At 47.2% G+C, this 10,506-nt stretch overlaps 1 long non-coding RNA gene across 7 annotated transcripts; it reads right to left on the bottom strand.

The window, feature by feature from the left end:
* Nucleotides 1-1,397: 1,397 nt before the first annotated feature.
* LOC106112666 (uncharacterized) lies at nucleotides 1,398-10,466 on the bottom strand. Of its 7 annotated transcripts, none has more exons than XR_008745530.1 (5): nucleotides 10,160-10,466; nucleotides 9,782-9,888; nucleotides 6,840-8,219; nucleotides 2,206-6,003; nucleotides 1,398-2,101 (listed from the first exon to the last, which is right to left on the bottom strand). It is a non-coding gene; the product is annotated as an uncharacterized LOC106112666 (long non-coding RNA). The 7 variants fall into 7 exon arrangements; XR_008745534.1 differs by having other exon boundaries at nucleotides 8,074-8,219; XR_008745529.1 differs by lacking the exon at nucleotides 6,840-8,219 and having other exon boundaries at nucleotides 2,206-5,713; nucleotides 5,864-6,003; nucleotides 10,160-10,465.
* Nucleotides 10,467-10,506: the final 40 nt, after the last annotated feature.

Below are 10,506 nucleotides of genomic sequence, written 5' to 3'. Positions count from 1 at the left end.
CTGCAACAAGGGGGTTTTAAGCCAGTGTCAGGTGGGTCTCCAAAGGTCAGAGCTGCCCGAGAGGTGGCCGGCCGGGTTCTGCGGGTGCTGCAGCAAAGGGCCATGCAGCTGCATCTCAGTGGGGTACTCTGGTCTTGCAGCCAGATGATGTGCTGGTGAAAAAGATGTGTGATTGGTGCGCCGTCATTTTGAGTTGGAAAAGAAAACGGTGAGGAGCCTGCATTAATTAGTATTAAACTATGCTTGGCAGATGCTGGCTCCTCCACAAAGTATCTGTTGCTAGAGGGCATGAGAATATACCTGTTGAGCTGGATGGGTGAGGTACAGAGATAGTACCAGGGAGCAGGATGTACAGTGAGGTGGAGCAGAAACACGGGTGGTGTTCTTGGGTGAAAAACCACTTAAAAGCAAGTAGTGATGTCCATGAATTACACCTCCCTTTTCACCTTTTTTCACTTGGGCTCTGAAGTCAGCTGGTATTGAAGAGGAAAGGCAGGAAAATGCAACTGTGATTGCTGGTGACTGTGCGAGAGCTCTGGGAGAAAATATTCCAGCACATGGAAGTGGTCATGTGTTTCTGCTGGTGTTCCACCAGCAGATCACGGTGTGTCCTGCCGAGGAAGTCTCTGTGGTTATTTCCACTTGTCTGTGTGGAACACAAAGTTCAGGTACCTGAGGCACAGGGCAGGGAGGCAGGCACTGTAGGGAATCTGCATAAACTGGGACCCTCTTTAAGGACACACGATAATTAAGGCAAACATATAGAGAGCCTTTGGCTGGCATGAGGTCTTAATAAATAAAATTAAGCCACCTGCAGTTCATTGACTCGATTTTGTGACAGTCATTGGAGTGTACGAGCAAGTCCTGTACAGGAATGGGGATAGGGTTTTTTATTTATGTTTTCCCCTTCTTTACCTGTTCCTGGCAGGTGAAACTTAAGAGTTTGCAATAAAAAAATGGAAGGTACCAGCATAGCTGGCAAGGGCAATAACTCCTGGGCTCTCAGGTTGGTCTTCATCTGCCAGGAACCTCTGCCTCGGCCAGTCTCACAGGCAGTCAATGCTCGTGTCCACGTTCTCACGGGTTTCAGGGGAAATGAAGTGTCGCTTCAGCCTTTTTCCCTGCAAATCTTTGATTTTCCCACCACTACCCTAACAAAACCCTCCAGCACTGAACACAATACATCGTTAAACCTAAATTGATGCTTTCAGTATTACTGGAATACAAGTAAAGAGAATTTCAACACAGCATTAAAAATATGTCACCTTTGCTGTGGTATTGTACGGGAACTGACATGACTTCTTATTTTGTTTGCCCATGGAAGAGAACTGTCGTTTTCATTGCTAAAATATTTGTCCATTGGATGGAAATAATTACAAATGGAACAAAACAAAATGTTTTGATTAAATACAGGGCTGGTCTTGTTTTTTCCAGTAAATGTTTGATGTTTTCAATTCTCTTCCCCCTCTCCTGGGGGGATAATATAATGGATAGTTATAGATCACCTTCCATCTCAGAACACCCCAGATTGCACAGGGATTGCTCCCTTTGCCACTGAAACATTGGTACCCGTGGGGCAAACACTGGTGAACAATTTATCCCCCACAGGGTACCGCCATGAAGGTGAGCCATCTGCCATGGGCCGGGGGAGATCTCGGGAGCCAGACTCCATAACTCGTGCCAAAGCTAGGGGTGAACGCCGGAGTGTCAGATCTCGCTATCCCATGTCTGAGGAATGAAAACCAGCAGCTGTCTGAATTCCAGGGATGGTGCTGGGAATAGCTGTGATGAAACGAAGTCCCACCAACTTTGATCTTGGATCTCCTGCACAGGATTAAAGGGGTAGCTGAGTCTGGGCCTGAGGCACAGGCATTCGGGGAAGCAGCAGGGGGAATTTGCTAAGTTTTTGTGGGACTTTCCTGAGCATATGATGATAAAGCAAAGATAACTCTCTTTTATCATTGCAATCAATTTCTTTTAACTGCAAGTGCTTCAAGGCCCCTGCAGGACCACAGCCAGGAAGGACATTGGCGGGCTGCGATGCTCCCTCGTGGTGCTGCGTCGTTTGGGTTGAAGAGGTGATGCTTTCCACTGGATCAACCTTGTAAGTAAGAAAGGAGCAAGAAAAGATTTGTTTGCATGCATCCAAACACTTTCCTCATTCCTCCCGCTTTCTCCCGATCCTGATGTGATCGGTTCATATACCTGCCACTGCCCTGGGCTGTGGGCAGCTGCCAGACCCCTCCGGCTGCTGTCAGTCTGGGTCAGGACACCTTTGCAGGACTGGCTCCAAGAGACGGGACTGCTGTCTATACACATACAGCATTCGATCCCCCACCGCTGTCAGAGAGAGGAACCATATTTCCCCCACCCTGCCCTCTGGGTAAGAAAAGGCAAACATATCATAAAGGTACCGTAATAAGTCTGCTAAAGATGTCTCTGCAGCCTCTTTCTCCTCCCCAAACTGGAATGTGCCTGAGCTCCTTCTGGTCTGCTTATTTCTTTTCTCTGGCAGCCCCTGGGGAAGGCACCTAATACCTTTTCACAAACATTATTTATGGGCTCAGAATGCCAGGAACGTGTCTTTACAAATAATCTGTACAATATGTCCTGAGCCCTCCTGTCTGGCACCTAATTATGTCAGTCCACAACGCTCAGGTTTCTTTGGCTTTTTGCTGCAAGCCAGATTTACTGATCCTGGGTTGTTTCCATGCATGCTCTAATGACCTCTTGCACGGTAGCATCCCAACTGTTCACAACTCCTGCTGATTCCTGCTTAGGTCCTAGGGCCGATATTTAGTGTTTCAGGAAAAGAGCAAGGTCAGTGCTCACCCTGCAGTACCTGTGTTACCTTGCACAGCACCCAGGGATGCTACAGGCTTGCCCCACAGAGGGTGAGCTCACTGGATCTGTAGTGGACCATCTCTTACCTAGCACCACTCCCTTCCACGAGGTCTGTATCAATTAGATTCATCTATAGGTCCAAGTAGCAGCTCTGCTTCTGTACCCAGCACTAAGATTAAAGAGCAGGTACATACCAGAGGCACAGCTGTGGATACACTTTTTATCAAAACCACCTAAAAACCTTTCTTTGGATGAAAACCACTGGTTTTGTTAGGATTTCTGTCTTTTCAGGATCAAGACCACAGTGTAAAATCTTCTGAGAGAAGCTTGTTGGGTTTTGCCTCTCCTCTTGCCTAAAAGACAGAGGGAAAGGATGCACTTTTGTGGGTTTATAGTGCTTCCCATTCCCTGAGTCTGGGATACTTTATAAATGAGGTAGACTTTGGTCTCAGCGTAACAGCATGAAAGGAAATGTCTCACTCCCAGTCCAGAGTTTGAGACGAAATGCAAACAGCGTACCCAGCTGAAAGCATAGGGCAGGAACTGATCTGAGAGAGCATTTCATCTGGGTGCAAATATCAACATGTCTATTACTCAGTGAATACTATGTGACCCCTAATGACTGTAGTTGCATGAACACTCCAGCTTTACATTCAAGGCCCAGTGTAATATCTCTACCAGCACAGGTCCTGTAGCTTAACCGGTGTTGTTTCCACATGCCATAAGGCTTTCTGTGACTTGGGGGCTAAAAAAGAAGAGCATCACTAGGCTACCATTTATCATGGCTTGTCTTCTGCCCATCCCTTAGGTTGAGTCATTCATTCTTGGGCTGTGCAGTCTGACTTGATCACAGCAGAAGCTTTCAATATGAAGAGCAGACTCTTGAGGTGCAGAATATTTTGAGAGAAATCCTGGGAATTTTGATAGAAATTTGGCAAGGAGAGGGTATGTGCTGACACAGCAAAATACTCAGTGGGTTCACTGAGGCTGGTATTCCCCCCAGTTACTCCTGGATGTTTTACTGGCCATCTCAGCCCCTCTCCAAGACCTCATCTACAGCTATTCCGGTCTTCAAGGAAGGCTTCGTCTTCATGACCAGCGTTTTCTGAATGCTGGCAGAAAGGATGGGACCTGCTGACTTCAGACAAGATGCCAAAGCATGCAGATAAGCATGTAAATACTCTCTTAAAATTCATTTTAAAAGGAGAAAGGGATGAGGGGAGGGAAAACAAAATACTCAGAGATGCTGACTTGCCATCTACAGTCATCCTCCCTCGCTAGTGATTAATCATCATCTCCCCCTTCGAGCCCAACAGACCAGCTACACGCATTCCTCACTCTCTTTACTGCTGGAAAGAAATTTGCTTTTTGGCATGCCTTTCGTAGGATTCAAAATACCTTTGTGCTGCGGTGAGTGTGAGGGAAGGGAGTTTCGCTTCTCAGCAGATATGCTGAAGGCATGTATTATGGCATGGGCTCTCCACCCTACCCCAGTTGCAGGGAGCTGTTTGTGGCTGCCTGATCCCAGAGCTCTGGCACACGCAGCTGGAGACTCTGGGTCTATGACTATGGCTGCCTGTTGCCAGAGATCAATATGCTCTTGCAGCGTGGAAGACCTCAGTCTTCAAAAACTGAGTATGGAGGAATTGGAAGGAATGGGATATCAAAAGAGATAGCAGCTTCCCTTTACTGTCTGCATGCTGTGAACCAAGTGAATTTTGGGTCCTGTATAACAAAACATAAACAAATCACATTTGTAAGTGCAGTTGCAGGCAAACCATGTGCAAAGTAGATTCCCCTGAAGACAATGTAAGCCTAGTAAAGGTGTTGACTAAGCCCTGAGAAAAGGTTCTTAATGGCACAGACAGGTCCCTTTCCACCATGGCTGTGGTTCAAGAGGCCTCGAAGAAGGTGATGTGCATGGGAATCTGGCCCTCCTTACTGCTGGGGTTAAACCGGGGTCTGGCTAATGACGGAGCATTTCCTAATATTTGTAATGACAATTAAATGGGTAAAGAACATTTACTGGGTGATAATGCTTGTAGCTAGCCCAGTGTTACAAAAAGACAAGACGATCATCTCATGCAAACCAACTGTCAGGTGATGCGGCTGAATCACAGCAATCACAAGCCACAAAAGAAGGAGCCAATTTACTACCCATGCACAGAGTTTTGTGAACACCCTGGTGCTTGGACCTCTCTTGCATGTCAGCTCTGGGGTTTGCTTGTACATACATGTGCTCTCAGCCTGTAGTAAGATCTCAACATGCATGTCTGGTACATTGAGCTCATGGATGTTTGTGTACCCCCTTTGCCTGCCAGCAAAAATTTCACAAGAGTTTTCTTTTAGCATGACTTAGAGGTCATTGTCTCATGTGACACTCGAAAATGTAATCATTCCTGGTTGGACGTGTGACCGTGAGGAGCAGCAGGGAGCTGGCATGTTCAAACGTAGGTAAGGACTCAGAGCCCACACCTCTGCTGTGCAGCACGTCCAGAGCGGCACCCAGTGATCAGCTTTGCCAGATCCTTTAGACCCAGCCTGCGAACCACCAGCACCCCGCGGGACACAGGCTGCAATCGGCCGTGCTGTGACCCCCAGTCTTCATGGGGCGATCAGATCGGCAGGAGTGCTGGGTAGGTAGCAAGCTGCAGCACAGCAGCATTTCTGTGCTTTCCCTCTCTGCCTCAGCCGTAACATTTTCATTTCTTGCAGCCACAAGCAAAGAGGTGGTTGAGGGACCGTGGGAGCTTTGTCCAATGGGGCTGGATGACTTCCAGGGTCTGGAGCCAGCTTGCCTACCTGAGGTGCCTGGAAATGAAGTCATAAGCTCCGATCCTAGTACCTATTCACATTGAGTGAGAGCAGCCTGCAGTTTTGAAGCAGAAGGTTATCAGGGTAAGTGCTGTTTCTCATCATGCATGAAGTTAGTGTCTGCCTGAATGCACAGCCACAAATGATCGCAAAGAGCCAAACAGTTACGGGCAGAGAAACCAGGAGAAGATTTTGTTACGGTTACCTGAATGTAAGCCAGGAAACACTTTGCTGACAGAACTTATGCTTGAAAGATTTGAACCAGGTGATGAGCTGGATAAAACTGTCATTTCTTAGCAGATGTCATGTTCTCAGTTACAAGCAGAAGTGCTGTAACATCCAGACCTAATCATGGTGAAAAAAACACAAATGACCCCTTAAGCAATGCCTGAATAAAAGCTGTGTATTCAAATGCCAGGCTGAGAGCTCACTGTAGCTGTCAGACTAATGTGGTGATGCTTTTATCACTTTTGCAGCAGCTTTTTAAGGAAAGGATCCTGGCCCCCAAACGAACGGCTTACCTGCTGAAGTGTAACATCATGCTATCACTTCTCTTCCCTGACAACCATAATCCTGGTCTGTCTTGTCTGGGCTGCATGCTGCAGCAGGAGCTAGAAAACTGAGAGCTGTATCTCGAAAAACCTTGGGGTGTTGACGTACAGAATGGTGGGTGGTGTTACTTAGATGTCTTTGTAAACAAACAAATGTGGCTGATTAAAGCTAGAGGGCCACGGAGGTTTCTGCCTCCCTCTGCACACCCCACCTTTTTCTTGGCAGATACAGGGATTTCAGGTTACTCAAACAGCCAGGTTGGAAACAGGTGTCTCAAGAGCTGCTTGACCATGGGGTTCAGCTCCTGTTGACAGAGACAGAACAAATCTGGAGGAAGGCCGCAGCACCATAGCATGATTTTCTCGCAATAATGGGATGTTTCAGTCCAGCAAATGCTATCCCTGGCCCCCTGCAGCTCGGACTGCCAGAGGAGAACTTGACCGTTTACTAACACAGAAGGGGTGGCAAACATGCTCCTGCTTCACTGATCAACACATCCTGCCTTACGTATTTCAGGCACACAAGCTACATAATTAAAACCAAGGCAACAGCAGTTTCTTGGAGACTGTGCAGCCATCTAGCGTTGTCATATATATAGCATGCTGGTCACCTGCCCAGACCCCAGATACCTTCAGAGCTTTTTTCCTACATGTCTTGCAGCTGAATGTTTAAGTTGCAGGAGATTTAAACTTGCCAGTCCACTGATCTCGATCTGCAATTTCTGACCATCCTAAAGATTGTTCTTGTGGATAGAGAAGAGGATCTTGCTACAGTATTTCTTTTAGCCAGAGCAAGTATGCGTTGTTATTATCAGGAAGAGCAACCAGGGTGTCCGAGGCTGCTACTGCTGTGTTTTAACAGTTGTTGATTCTTAAGCAAAAACCAAAAACAAACAAACAAACAAATTAAACCCCCAGAAAAAAACCAAAAACAACTAAATTTGTAGATCAGCGAGCAAACTTCAGGGATGCCACTGCTACCTGCCACAGTGCTTTGGAAACTTTCTCATTTGCTCAGCAATAGGAAAGCCATGTACATATATCATGAATAAGACAAAGACAATAGCCTGAATCTGTATCTCTCACTTTTCTCATCTAGAGAAAGCTATCTTATTTCAAGTCCCAGCTTCCTCTCTGGCCATTCAGCAGACAGGGTAATTAGTACAAGGAACTACTTTTACAGTTTGTAGTAAATTAGTAGGGCAACCTGCGCAGGTAAGGAGCACGATGAAATGATGCACATTCTTGTATTGCATACCACAGTGACAAGTAAATCTCAAAGGTGACAGCCCAGGGTTACTGCGACTTAGCAGCAGCCCCTTGGCCAACCCAAGAACAGAACTGTCTTTGTTTACAATCTGCATTTTTCTACACTCTTATCTGCTCTCTTGCACTGTAATTTCGCCCAGCCCTCTCTGTGCCACTGGGTTCATCTTTCTCCACACCTTGCATTATACTGTCCAGGTGTGTTGTGAGGGACTTTGAAACTAAAGGTGATGGACTAGTGACTTTCTGCACTGCAATAACAAGTTGCCAACTACTGAGGTAAAAAAAATAATAAATTGCTTCTGGATAGAAGTTATGTGTTATAACCTCTTTGCCTGGGCTAAGCAGTGAGTGGAGATGCCATGCAGACACATCATTTTCTGGATCCTGCTACGCTTATGGAAGGTGCTACCAGCTCTGCCAGTTTAACACCCTTTGCTGGTGAAAATAGCCCTATTCCCAGCCCCTAAGGATCTACCCCACAAACAATTTACATAAACACTGCCTTACTCCCCTTGTTACCTCAGACCTTTGCACCAGTTACTGAAGTCTCAGTCTGGAGAATATTTGGAGAGGAGCAGTGACAAGCAGCACTTACTCATTCCACAGCCATAGCTGGATCTGGAGGAGGATGTTTGTCCACATCACCTTACTCATGTGTGCTAAGCCACGGTAAGTGCCGTTGTATGCAGGACTGGACATGAATCTTTTGGACATTCCCCTTCTAAGTGTCTGTCTTTCTGTCTGTGGGATGTTAAAGACAGGCCATGATGTGTGTCCAACCGGCTCTAGCCACAAATGACTGATCTGGTAGCATTTACCTGGAATATTTTTTTAAGTTGTGTTTTACAAAGCCCTTCACTGCACCAAGCGTTGTAGGTATTGGATAGCTGAATGCCACCAAAGAGATGGCTAATTAATTACTAGTTTGTCATTTATTTCTGATGACTTTTACCAATAAACAGGGAAAATAATATTCCAGCCCTAAATTATGACTAGTTGAATGCAGAAACGCTCTGCACAAAGACAAATGCTCCCCTAGAGGCTAAGAGAGCCAGTCTCCTGTTGCAGGGGGTCCTGGGCTGGGGTGGTGCAGCCCTGGTGCTGGGAGGCAGGGTAAGGGTTGCTACACAACAGCAGTCTCGCCCTGCAAAAATGAATGGCAATTGTGATGTTGAGCCATCCTCAGGGAGCCACAGCTCTGCTAACCACCAGCAAATCCCTTCCCACCCCAAACAGCTTACAGACGAGGTACTGGGCAGAGCAGGAAACGGCTGAGACAAAACTGTCTGATTTAAGTGACAATCTGAGGTAGGGTGGTGTATGTCTCACTGCCTCCCAATTCTAAAAATGGCTTTAATGGTATTACAAAATTACGTGTACAGATAGAGAAGTAAGATGGAACATTTGTATTCTATTATGTATTTTACCGAGAGGCTTACTTTCTTTGGATAATAGAGATAAATTCTGCTTCTTACGATTTCTGGGCAGGACTGACCTTATGGTGTTTTTTAAAAGTAGTGGAGGTGTTAACATTTATATCCCAGCCAAAATCTTTGCAATTTCATTTCCCCACGTGCTCCTGAAATTCTAGTTACATCTTCATCCCTACTTCCTGCCTGCAACTGGTGTTGGGAGCCACTTAAGCCACCACCATGTTCCAGCTTGGATGCATTTCAGTTGTCATCCAGGCCATTAATCTACTCTAACGGTGTAGCTTGGAAAGCACTTTAGGTCTCACAGAACGAAAGGTGCCTTAGAAAATAAAGGTTTCCTTTGTTTATTCACTGCAATGTGAATTCACTTGAGAATAGTTGCAAGTGAATCAGAAGCTTGGAAACGGCTGCATTCAATTGCCACAATGCCAATAACTTTATTAGGGGGTTAATAACATTCCTCACTGCAAACATTCCCTCGCATCTATGCAGAACCATCTCGAGTTCACCTCCAAACTACACCTTGCAAAGCAGAATCACTTTTACATAAACCACATTACAGCATCCAGAAAGTCTCTAAGGCTTTGGGAATGAGAAGAATGCTATCCGCTTCAGTTATTACTAGACTTGTTATGCTGCTGCTTCTTTGCTCCTCCTCTCTCCCTTCCCAGGTCTCTTTTTAGAACCAGGAGCTCTGGTCCCAATGTGTGTGGAGAGCCAAGTTTCAAATAGTGATCCCTTTGACAGTCAGCTGCAAGAAATTACCAGCACAGCATTTTTTTTTAATGGATGTGAGGCGATAAGCCCAAAGTATTCTGACAGCTTGTGTTATTTAGGTGAAGCTAAAGTGTTTGTGTTCTGAATACTTACGGTAATGTCTTGGGAAAGAGCGTTTTCCACCAGTTAAGGGAAGGACAGCTCCCGGTTGGGTTTTAGGGGCTCTTCTGCCCTCCCGTGACACAATCAGAAGCGTCGAACTAAACATTTGGAATCATAGAATCATTTGGGCTGGAAAAAGCCTTTAAGATCATCAGATCCAACTCTTACTCTAGCACTACCAACTCCATCACTAAACCATGTCCCTAAGCACCAAATCCAGGTGTTTTTTAACCACCCCCAGGGCCGGTGACTGCACCCCCCCCAGGGGCAGCCTGTTCTAGTGCTCGGCCACCCATCCAACCTAAACCTCCCCTGGCATATCCCAGCATTGCCAGGTCCACCGCTAAACCACGTCCCTAAGCACCGCACCTACGCGTTTTTAAGCCGTTTTTCAGAGCGCTCCTTGCTCGGGGGGATGGCCGGCCCTTGCGGCAGCCCCGCTCCCTGCCGGGGTGCAGGGGCGGGTGCCGGTCCCACCGGCTGAGGGAAGCAAGGCGGCCGGGCCCCGGCAGTTTCAGGGCATCGGGCCGCCCGCCTCAGGGCCCGAAGCACGGGCTCACTGGAGCGGAGGGACGCAGCCCCGGGCCCTCTGCAGCGGAGCAGGCGGTGTAACGGAACGCCGGGCAGCGTAACCAGCAGCCAAGATGGCGCCCGGGCCGGCCCGGTAGTGGGCGGAGCGCGAAGTCTCGCGGGAGCACCGCCGCCTCTCGCGCGGC

The sequence above is a fragment of the Falco peregrinus genome, chromosome 1, assembly GCF_023634155.1.
Source record: "Falco peregrinus isolate bFalPer1 chromosome 1, bFalPer1.pri, whole genome shotgun sequence".
NCBI classification, from domain to species: Eukaryota; Metazoa; Chordata; class Aves; order Falconiformes; family Falconidae; genus Falco; species Falco peregrinus.
This window is presented reverse-complemented; position numbering and strand designations above follow the sequence as displayed.